Source organism: Dendrobates tinctorius, unplaced genomic scaffold, assembly GCF_039654945.1.
Source record: "Dendrobates tinctorius isolate UK_male_01 unplaced genomic scaffold, ASM3965494v1 ptg000062l, whole genome shotgun sequence".
Lineage (NCBI taxonomy): Eukaryota > Metazoa > Chordata > Amphibia > Anura > Dendrobatidae > Dendrobates > Dendrobates tinctorius.
In genome coordinates this window covers 11,476,683-11,488,086 of record NW_027361730.1, presented here as the reverse complement: position 1 = coordinate 11,488,086, position 11,404 = coordinate 11,476,683, and the positions used below count along the sequence as shown (strand labels likewise).

Genomic DNA, 11,404 nt, shown 5'->3' with positions numbered 1-11,404 from the left:
ACCACAAGTTCTCAATGGGATTAAGATCTGGGGAGTTTCCAGGCCATGGTCCCAAAATCTCTATGTTTTGTTCCCTGAGCCATTTAGTTATCACCTTTGCTTTATGGCAAGGTGCTCCATCATGTTGAAAAAGGCATTGTTGATCGCCAAACTGCTCTTGGACGGTTGGGAGAAGTTGCTCTTGGAGGACATTCTGGTACCATTCTTTATTCATGGCTGTGTTTTTAGGCAAGACAGAGAGAGCCCATTCCCTTGGCTGAGAAGCAACCCCACACATGAATGGTTTCAAGATGCTTGACAGTTGGCATGAGACAAGACTGGTGGTAGCGCTCACCTGGTCTTCTCCGAATAAGCAGTTTTCCAGATGTCCCAAACAATCGAAAAGGGGATTCATCAGAGAAAATGACTTTACCCCAGTCCTCAGCAGTCCACTCCCTGTACCTCTTGCAGAATATCAGTCTGTCCATGATGTTTTTTCTGGAGAGAAGTGGCTTCTTTGCTGCCCTCCTTGAGACCAGGCCTTGCTCCAAGAGTCTCTGCCTCACAGTGCGTGCAGATGCACTCACACCTGCCTGCTGCCATTCCTGAGCAAGCTCTGCACTGCTGGAAGCCCGATCCGCAGCTGAAACACTTTTAAGAGACGGTCCTGGCGCTTGCTGGTCTTCCTTGGGAGCCCTGGAGCCTTTTTGTCAACAAGGGAACCTCTCTCCTTGAAGTTCTTGATGATGTGATAGATTGTTGACTGAGGTGCAATCTTTCTAGCTGCGATACTCTTCCCTGTTAGGCCATTTTTGTGCAGTGCAATGATGACTGCACGTGTTTCTTTAGAGATAACCATGGTTAACAGAAGAGAAACAATGATGCCAAGCACCAGCCTCCTTTTAAAGTGTCCATTGGTGTCATTCTTACTTAATCATGACAGATTGATCTCCAGCCCTGTCCTCATCAACACCCACACCTGTGTTAATGGAGAAATCACTGAAACAATGTTAGCTAGTCCTTTTAAGGCAGGGCTGCAATGATGTTGAAATGTGTTTTGGGGGATAAAGTTAATTTTCTAGGCAAATATTGATTTTCAAGTAATTGCTGGTAAGCTGATCACTCTTTATAACATTCTGGAGTATATGCAAATTGCCATTAGAAAAAATGAAGCAGTAGACTTTGTAAAAATTAATATTTGTGTCATTCTCAAAACTTTTGGCCATGACTATAGCGTGTCAATTCTCTGTACATTTTTCACCATTATCTTCACTCAAATCAGTCAAAAGTGCAGGACAAAAAACACTAAGTGCGTTTTCGCAGCTGCGTTTTTCCTTCCAAGACATGCAGAAATGATGCAGAAATTTCTGCATTTACTCAACGTGTGAACACAGCCTTACAGTGTTACTGCTCCTCCATTATTCAGCGTGCACCTACCAACCCCACGATCTTTTCCTCTATCATTCAGCGTGAACCACCACACCATCTTACTTGCTATTTAATTGTGAGTAATAAATTTGGTTATGTTTCACATACGAGAAATTGAACACCAATACTTACCTTTTCCCCCTAAAAATACCAAGTCACACAAACAAGCAATAAACCCCTTAGTGCAAAATTCTTCTAATCACGGCTTTAGAAGAAGAGAATACTCATAGAACATCTTGAAAATCCAAGATGCAATAATCATTTCCTTTAATAGGCCTCTGTGTAAGCATTTCCTTACCACCACAATCCATTTCTGCAGTCTTACTGACAGGAAGGAGACAGGGAGTATAGAGGTTGAGGATGAAGGCATCTGCTCCAGGATCCTGCTTACCTTTAGTCAATGGGCAATTCCAAAAGATTTAAAGTAAGACAGTACTCCAAATTTTTAAAAGCCATCTAAACCTCCATTAAGCCTAACATAAGTATTGCATAGAGCTAAATATCTCCTCTACATCTGCAGCAGGTGACATACCCCCAGGGCTCCACAAGACCCAGTCCTAGTCTTATATTGCACTTGTCAAGGTAAATAAAAACAGATGCACCAAAAGTGAATTAATGCTTTTAAAATCTGTACCAAAACTCCGATGTTCTATTTTATCACCTTCATTAGCAGCAATAGCCCAATGTATATAATGTGGATGTGTGGTCTGTGTATTTACAATAGTAATTAGAACTTGATGTTAAAGAAGTTGTCCACTACTTAGACAACTTCTTGTCATACACCTCGCATTGCCCCGATAAAATAATAAAAGCTTCTACTCAATTCCCTTGCTGGCGTTGTTTCTGTGGTGCCGGCACGCGCGCGGTGTTGTGACACGTGTTGCCGACGCCCAATCAGTGCTGGTGTCACTGTCCCCGCCTCTTGTTGAATTGAGAAGGAAGAGGAAATCCGAGACCAGCTGCAGCCCGAACTTCCACTACATGTTCGATTTGTCCAAAGGCAGAGACAGTGATGCCAGTGCTGGTTGGGTGCCAGAATCACGTGTCACAACCACATCACAGCCTCTGGGAGAGCGAGTGCCGACACCGAGGGAAGAGCCGTCACAGGAGGAGAGTATTGGCTTTATTATTTTATGGGTGCCAAACATTTTGATCAAGAAGGGAATGTCCTAGTAGGGAAAAACCCCTTTAATTTACATTGCATGACTGTGACGCGTCCACTTTAATAAAGTGAATACTCATTGCAGATAATAATGAAGTGTTTTTACGGGTGTCCATGATTATCTTGCAGTGTAAACAGGCTGCTGATCACCCAATGAGCAAGCAAAAAACTTGTTAAATGAGTGAAATGATCTTTCTTGCAGCACAAAAGATCATAGTTCTCGCTTCTGTGTAAACTGGACTCGCACTACTTAGAACCATGGCAGCTTATATCCGCTGAGTGATCTAGTATAGATTGTTCAGTGAACATCATTTGCAGCGGTCTGCCTGTTTACACAGGCATTTAAACAACCGCTGATCAATAAAAGTTTACCCATTGTTGGTCGTATTGTGCTGGCAGCTGGTTTGTGTAAATGGACCATAAGTGACATCACTGGAATCAGGGTCTCCGTCTTTACATTATGCTGCTGAGATTAAGAAGCAACTTGATGACACATTCCCTTTAAATTGTAAAGCAACCTGCATGTCCATCCATTGAGCCAAAGGCTGGTCACATATGCTCCGTTAAGCCCCCGTCACACTAAGCGAGATCGCTGCTGAGTCACAAGTTTTGCACGCTTAGTTACCCGCTGTTTACCTTGGATACCAGCTCCCAGCACGAGCACACTGGTATCCAGGGTACACAGCGGGTAACTAAGCGATGCGCGCGCTTAGTTACCCGCGTCCTCACTGGTCCTGATCTTTGGCGAGTCTGCCTGTTTAACAGCTCTCCAGCGATCATGTAGCGACACACCAGCGATCCTGACCAGGTCAAATCGTTGTCGGGATCGCTGGTGCGTCGCTATATGTAACGGGACCCTTAGTCTCCCCACATCAATTTCAAATCCTTGGTTGAATACAGCGCAGATAAAAAAAAAAAAAAAAAAATATATGTCTACCCTTCAAGCTTTCACTATATTCTGCTCTACAATGAACAGAGGATCACAGAGAATTAGCTGTTGGTGAAAGTGCTGGTGCAACATGCAGTGGATTGTGCATACTACGGGTTCAATGACCTTTTTTGGATCAGCATTGTCTGTGTGCTCAATGGCTTATGTAAAGAAGAAAAAAAAAAAAAAGTTATCACTGCAAGTGTCATATTAGCCCACAAAAAAACATCCCTCACTAATTTCTGGTATCAGAAAAATAAAAATTTATAGCTCAGAATATGGTGATGCATAAATAAAAACGGTAATTAGACCTACCGGTAATTGAGTTTCCAGGAATCCATCCTGACAGCACGCTGGAGGACGTCCTTCTTATTCACAGTGGGACAGGAAGCCACGAGAGTTCAAAAGGACCCACCCCTCACCACCCTTCAGTGATTTCTCAAAGTAACACGTCTGGATGGATGCAAGAATATTTTTATTTAACAAAATTTCCACATACACGTTAACATCACAATAGTACGGATGAATATCATAGGGAGGGAACTAACAGTGCTGTCAGGATGGATTCCTGGAAACACAATTACCGGTAGGTTTAATTACTGTTTTTCAGGTCACCACCTGACAGCACGCTGGAGTAGTACCAAAGGAGACTGGTCCTAGGGTGGGACTACTGCATGGAGTACCTTTCTGCCAAATGCCAATTGTGTGGATACCATATCTAATTTATAGTGTCTACAGTCATGGCCAAAAGTTTTGAGAATGACACAAATATTATATTTTCACATGATCTGCTGGCCTCTGGTTTTTGTGTGTGTTTGTCAGATGTTTTTATCACATTACAGAAATATAATTGCAATCATATTATGAGTAGCAAAAGGTTATATTGACAGTTAGAATGAGTTAATGCAGCAAGTCAATATTTGCAGTGTTGACCCTTCTTCAGGACCTCAGCAATTCTCCCTGGCATGCTCTTAATCAACTTCTGGATCAAATCCTGACTGATAGCAGTCCATTCTTGCAAAATCAATGCTTTAATTTTGTCTGAATTTGAAGGTTTTTGTTTGTCCACCCGTCTCTTGATGATTGACCACAAGTTCTCAATGGGATTAAGATCTGGGGAGTTTCCAGGCCATGGTCCCAAAATCTCTATGTTTTGTTCCCTGAGCCATTTAGTTATCACCTTTGCTTTATGGCAAGGTGCTCCATCATGTTGAAAAAGGCATTGTTGATCGCCAAACTGCTCTTGGACGGTTGGGAGAAGTTGCTCTTGGAGGACATTCTGGTACCATTCTTTATTCATGGCTGTGTTTTTAGGCGAGACAGAGAGCCCATTCCCTTGGCTGAGAAGCAACCCCACACATGAATGGTTTCAAGATGCTTGACAGTTGGCATGAGACAAGACTGGTGGTAGCGCTCACCTGGTCTTCTCCGAATAAGCAGTTTTCCAGATGTCCCAAATAATCGAAAAGGGGATTCATCAGAGAAAATGACTTTACCCCAGTCCTCAGCAGTCCACTCCCTGTACCTCTTGCAGAATATCAGTCTGTCCTTGATGTTTTTCCTGGAGAGAAGTGGCTTCTTTGCTGCCCTCCTTGAGACCAGGCCTTGCTCCAAGAGTCTCCGCCTCACAGTGCGTGCAGATGCACTCACACCTGCCTGCTGCCATTCCTGAGCAAGCTCTGCACTGCTGGTAGCCCGATCCCGCAGCTGAAACACTTTTAAGAGACGGTCCTGGCGCTTGCTGGTCCTTCTTGGGCGTCCTGGAGCCTTTTTGGCAACAAGGGAACCTCTCTCCTTGAAGTTCTTGATGATGTGATAGATTGTTGACTGAGGTGCAATCTTTCTAGCTGCGATACTTTTCCCTGTTAGGCCATTTTTGTGCAGTGCAATGATGACTGGACGTGTTTCTTTAGAGATAACTATGGTTAACAGAAGAGAAACAATGATGCCAAGCACCAGCCTCCTTTTAAAGTGTCCAGTGGTGTCATTCTTACTTAATCATGACAGATTGATCTCCAGCCCTGTCCTCATCAACACCCACACCTGTATTAATGGAGCAATCACTGAAACGATGTTAGCTGGTCCTTTTAAGGCAGGGCTGCAATGATGTTGAAATGTGTTTTGGGGGATAAAGTTAATTTTCTAGGCAAATATTGACTTTGCAAGTAATTGCTCTTAAGCTGATCACGCTTTATAACATTCTGGAGTATATGCAAATTGCCATTAGAAAAAATGAAGCAGTAGACTTTTTAAAAATTAATATTTGTGTCATTCTCAAAACTTTTGGCCATGACTGTAGAGAAGGTACTGAGACTGGACCAGGACGCGGCCCTGCAGATCTGTTCTGCCGAGGCTCCCCCCCCCCTCTCTTCCCATGACGTGGCCATGGCCTTGTTGAGTGGGCTTTAAGTTTCCCTGGGGGATTCTGCCCCTGTGTCCTATAGACTAGACTAATTGTGGATTTAATCCATCTTGCGATTGTGGATTTAGAGGCTTTCCTCCCTTTATTCAGACCTCTGTATTGACCGAAGAGATTATCATCTTTTCTCCAAGGCCTGGTTGCGTCTAGGTACCCGAGTACTGACTCCCTGATATCTAGGTTATGGTAGGCGCTCTCTTTTTTATTCTAAGGGAACTGACAGAATGAAGGGAGTACCACCTCTTGATTCATATTTGAATCTGAGACAACTTTTGGAAGAAAAGCCGGGTCAAGTCTTAAGATTAATCTATCGTCAAACACCTGTAGATAAGGGTCCTGGATAGATAGGGCCTGAAGTTCTCCTAGCCTCTTTGCTGACGTGATCGCTACCAGAAATGCCTCTCTGATCGAGAGATTATCAATACCTATGTCAGCCACTAGCTGGAATGGGTGTTTACATAGTGCATTGAGGACTAGGTTAAGGTCCCATGGGGGGGAACAGACTTCCTTATTAAGGGTTTCAGCCTCTGAACAGCCCAGGAGACGACTGCGCCCCAAGGGCTGCGATCTGTACTCTAAGTGTACTGGGTCTAAGACTCTTTTTGAACCCTGCCTGTAAGACGTCCAGAATCTTTGGGATGTTGGGGTGGCCAGTCTCAACTGTCTCTCCACAGAAGCTGCAGAATCTCTTCCAGATCTTGTTATGTATTGCGGTGGTTACAGGTTTCCTACTCGCTTGCAGGGTAGAGATGACGTCGTCTGACAGGTCCCTTGATTTTAAGACCTGCCGCTCAGGATCCAGGCCGACAATTGGAGTGCTTCTGGTGCCAAACCGGACCCTGGTGGAGGAGGTCCCTTCTTTCTGGTAGAAGAATGGGTTCTTCCTCTGCCATCTTCCTGAGCAAGGGGAACCAACTCCTCTTCGACCAGACTGACACTATTAGTATGACTCTGGCTTTGCCTTCGTTGATTTTCCTGAGAGTCCGCGGTATGAGGGCGGGAAGGCGTATAACAGGCCCTTGCTCCATAATTGTTAGAGGGCGTCGATTCCTGCTGGGTTCCCCAGAGGGTTCAGAGAGTAGAAGGTCCTGACCTTTGTGTTCTGCTTGACTGCGAACAGGTCCATCTCCGGTGTTCCCCACTGGCTGTATAGCTGAATACCTAGTCGTTCAGCTCCCATTCCGTTGCGACTACTCTTCTACTGCTGAGGAAGTCTGCCACCTGGTTTTTGTCGCCCTCTAGGTGCACTGCTGAGATCAAGAGGGTGTTCTTTTCTGCCCACCTGAAGATCTGTTCGGCTTGGCGTTGCAGTCCTGGGTGTCTTGGACCGCATTGGTGACGATGGAAAGCTACTGTCATGGTATTGTCTGACAGTACCTTGACGTGCTTGTTTCTCACCAGTGACTGGGCGGACAATAGTACCTTCCATACGGCATGAAGCTCCCTAAAGTTGGAGGACTCCTTGCTGTCCTCCTGACCCCATCGTCCCTGGTAGAATCTTCCTTGGACGTGTCCGCCCCAACCTTGCTGGCTTGCGTCTGTGGTGACTATGACCTCCGGAGACTGGATCCATGAGACACCGGCGTGTAGATTTTTCGGAACGGTCCACCACACCAGGGAATTCCTGACTCAGTGAGACAATCAGATCTTTTTCCCTAACGAGCTTTGTCTTCTGTCCCAGGAAGATAGAACTGCCCGTTGTAGATCTTGAGAGCGGAACTGGCTCCATCTGACGCAGGGAATACAGGACGTCATCAGGCCTAGAATTTTCATGGCCTCCCTGATAGAGACACGTTGTTTTGCGAACTGGCGAATCCGTTCCTTCGTGCTGGTCTGTTTTCCTTCTGGAAGGTGAGACATTCTTTCTTCTGAGTCTAGCATAACTCCCAGGAATTTTATCCTTGGCTTGGGTATTAGATCTGATTTTTGCCAGTTTATAATCCAACCCAAGCTCTGCAGCGTGGAAATCAAAGACTGACAGTCGAGTCTGAGCCGGGCCACTGAATCTGCTATGATGAGGAAATCGTCTAGGTAAGGGACCACCGTGATATTTCTGATTCTTAGGTAGGCCGCTACCTCTACCATCAGTTTCGTAAAGACTCTCGGAGCTGATCCTAGACCAAAGGGGAGGCAGCGAAACTGATAATAGATCTTGCCCTCTTTCCTGACTGCAAACCTGAGAGATACCTCTGATGGTCTGGATGGATGGGAACATGGTAATATGCACTCTTTAAATCTAGAGTACACATTACCACCCCCTTCCCTAGGAGAGGAATCGTGGATTTTATTGATTCCATCTTGAACCTTTTGTATTTTAGCCACCTGTTTAGGGGTTTAAGATTTATTATAGTTCTGGACTCTGACGACTTTTTATCGAGAAAAGGCTTGAGTAGTGCCCTCTGCCTTCCTCTCGAGCGGGTACTGGGATGACTGCGGCCGTCGCCAGGAGGTCCTGAATGTCCAACCACATGGGGGAGGCAGAATGGAGGTGGGAGCTGGTTACCAGGAATCGGCTTGGAGGGAGGGAGTCGAACTCTATCCTGTACCCGAGAGATCACCTGTAGAACCCAGGGGCTGCTGGAAATTTGCTGCCACTCTCCTAGGAACCCGAGCAATCGCCCCCCTACTCTGGTGGCATCATTTTCTTCGGGAGTTTGACCCGGACAAGATGGAGTCTCTATTTCTACCCCTGCTCTCTCCCCCTTTGGGGTAGCTCAATCTTCCAGTTTTCCCTTTCCCTCTGTAGTCCGTCCTTTGGTTAAAACGGGGTCTACGAAAGGGCTGATATTTTTTGCATTTCTCTTCCGGGAACCCTTTTTTCTCATCAGAGGCTTTTTCTAAAATATCGTCAAGCACAGGCCCGAAGACCTTGCCTCCAGAAAAAAGGATTGAGCAGAGCTTATTCTTAGATTGTATATCCCCCGACCAGCTCTTTAGCCAGATGGCTCTCCTGGCCGCGTTGGTCAGGGATCGATTCCTGGCCGTAAATGTGACGGTCTCCGCTGAAGTGTCAGCTAAAAACCCAGTGGCTAATTTTAACAAGGGTAGGGATTTTAGAATAGTCTCCCTTGGGGTTCTATCTGTAAGGTGCTCCTCTAAATCATCTACCCACAGGTGCATTGAACGTGCTACAGACGTTGCCGCTATATTAGCCCGTATGACCGCGGCCGAACTTTCCCAGGCTCCCTTTAAGAGGCCGTCTGCCTTCCGGTCCATGGGCTCTTTCAGATTATAAGAGTCCTCAAAGCGAATGGCTGTCTTTTTAGACACTTTTGCAACCGGGATATCTATTTTTGGGATTTCCTCCCAGACCTTGACCTCCTCTGGGTCAAATGGTAGGCGAAGTTTAAAGTCTCTAGGGACAGAGAGTCTCTTCTACGCCTCTTTCCATTCCTCCAAGATCATCACTCGTATATGCGCATTCACTGGGAAGACCATCGAGGTCTGCGACCGAAGCCCCCCAAACATCTTGTCCTGTACCGATAGAGTCTCTGGGGGTTCCTCGATCTGCATAGTGTGTCTTACTGCACCCAGCAGTTCGTCCGTATCCCTGGACGAAAAAAAGGTCTCTCTTCCCCTTCTCTGTGGGTTCTCTCATCTCCTCCTCGTCTAGCCCTGATTCGGACGGGTCCTCCTCCGACGAGGAGTCCGACTCCCTTGGCCTTTTACCGGATACCTGGGGAATCGGCTAGGGAGTCTGGGGGCATCTCAGGCCTGATACTGAAGCCTGCACCTCCTCCCTTATAATGGATCTCATGTTAGACATGATAGTGGCTTGCTCATCGACCACTATGCGTCTGGTGCATGCGTCACATAAGGGCTTTTGCCATGTGTCCTTTAGTTTTTTGGTGCAGATTGGGCACTTTCTCCTTCCTCCTAGACTCCTTCTCCGCTGGGGTCCCCTGGAATACATAGAATATGTGTCCTGTGGGATCTGCCTACTTAGGGTCCTGCAGTAACCTTTTGTGAGGTACTCACGTGACCCTGGCTCTCTGGCCCCGTCTCAGTTTTAGCCTGATCCTCCATGTTTTTGTAGGAATGGCTGTCTGGGGCTGCCGCTCCGCCTGCCGCTGGTCAGCGCACCTGGATAGGCACGCCGCGATGTCCGACCTGCTCCGAGATCCTCCTGGAGGAGACATCGCCTGTCAGCTTTCAAGCTCCGGGAGCGCGCAGTTCAGTTTGAAATCGGCCGCGACTGAACCGCTACCCGGAAGTACTGCAGACGCCCGAGCCTGCCCCCCCGGAAGGGACGCGGCTGCCCGGGTCGCACGTGGACCCGGAAGTGGCGCCGGGGCCTGCGCTGGCCGCCACCCGGAGAGGCGCGGCCGCCCCAAGCCAGCCACGATCTGCTTGCTTCACCTGGCTGTGGCCCGGATCCGATGCTGCGTCTGGCCTGCGGGGATGCCCTGCGGCGGTGATATGGTGCCGGGACCGCTTACGAGATGCAGGTTCTGTAGAGGCGGCCTGGCAGAGGGACATCAGAGGCAATGCCTGGAGTCTAGAGCCCCCTTCAGGGGGAAGCGACTCCGTCTCCCAGGAGCAGCGCTACACTGGGTCTGCTGAGGGACCCTCAGGTGGGTGTCAGCCTGCAGAATTCTTAAGGTGGGAAGGGAAAGGCTGGGCCCCCCGATCCTCACCATCTGCTCGGAACGGTCGGATCTCTCTCGTCATTCCTATCCGCAGTGGGACAGGAAAAACACTGAAGGGTGGTGATCGGAGGGTCCTTTTGAACTCTCGTGGTTTCCTGTCCCACTGTGGATAAGAAGGACGTCCTCCAGCATGCTGTCAGGTGGTGACCTGGAAAAATAATTTCTATATAAAATTCTTCATGCACTGAAGTAGCAAAACATAAAAAAACCCCATCCTTAATATTTGAATATAAAAGCTGCAAAAACGCTTAGTGTGAACTTAGCCTAAACAGAAATTCAACGAGGGGTGCAATTTTTAAAGTGGGATTTTGTTTGAAGGGTTTCTGACATATCGGCCCTTTAAAGTCACTTCAAAAGTGAAGAGTATAGGTTTAGAGTACAGGTGTAATTATTTTACTTGGGGAGAACAGTGATTGAGAAGATGTTGTCGAATTAGTGGACAACCCCTTTAATCTACAAAGATCAAGATTAAAGCAATTACATATTTAGGGTTTTTCATAATTTTATACATTTTAAGTAAAGCAGCCAATATTTTATACTCCATTACTTTTTAAAAGACAAGCAAACATATGTTTCTCATCCCTATACTCTTGTATTTCAGACTATTCAAAAGAACCACACACATCGCTAGCATCATATTTCAACATTGCTATCGGTATCATTCATTGTTCATGTTGATAAAGGTTTTCCAATAACACCACAGTAACGACTTCTATCAAAATTAAAGGAGGTCTGCTTTAACATCACTTGATTGCCAGGAGAGGAACTCTGACATCACAGTATTGGCACTGTTCTAGGGGTTCATGTATTTTTTTTTTTTTTTTTTTAACCTTTATCTG

The 11,404-nt window shown here is 46.5% G+C and overlaps 1 protein-coding gene across 8 annotated transcripts in view; it reads right to left on the bottom strand.

Annotated features, from left to right (window-relative positions):
- Window positions 1–11,404, bottom strand: part of IMPDH1 (inosine monophosphate dehydrogenase 1) — a 102,876-nt gene that overhangs the window by 37,038 nt on the left and 54,434 nt on the right. The gene's annotated exons all lie outside the window — the stretch shown is intronic.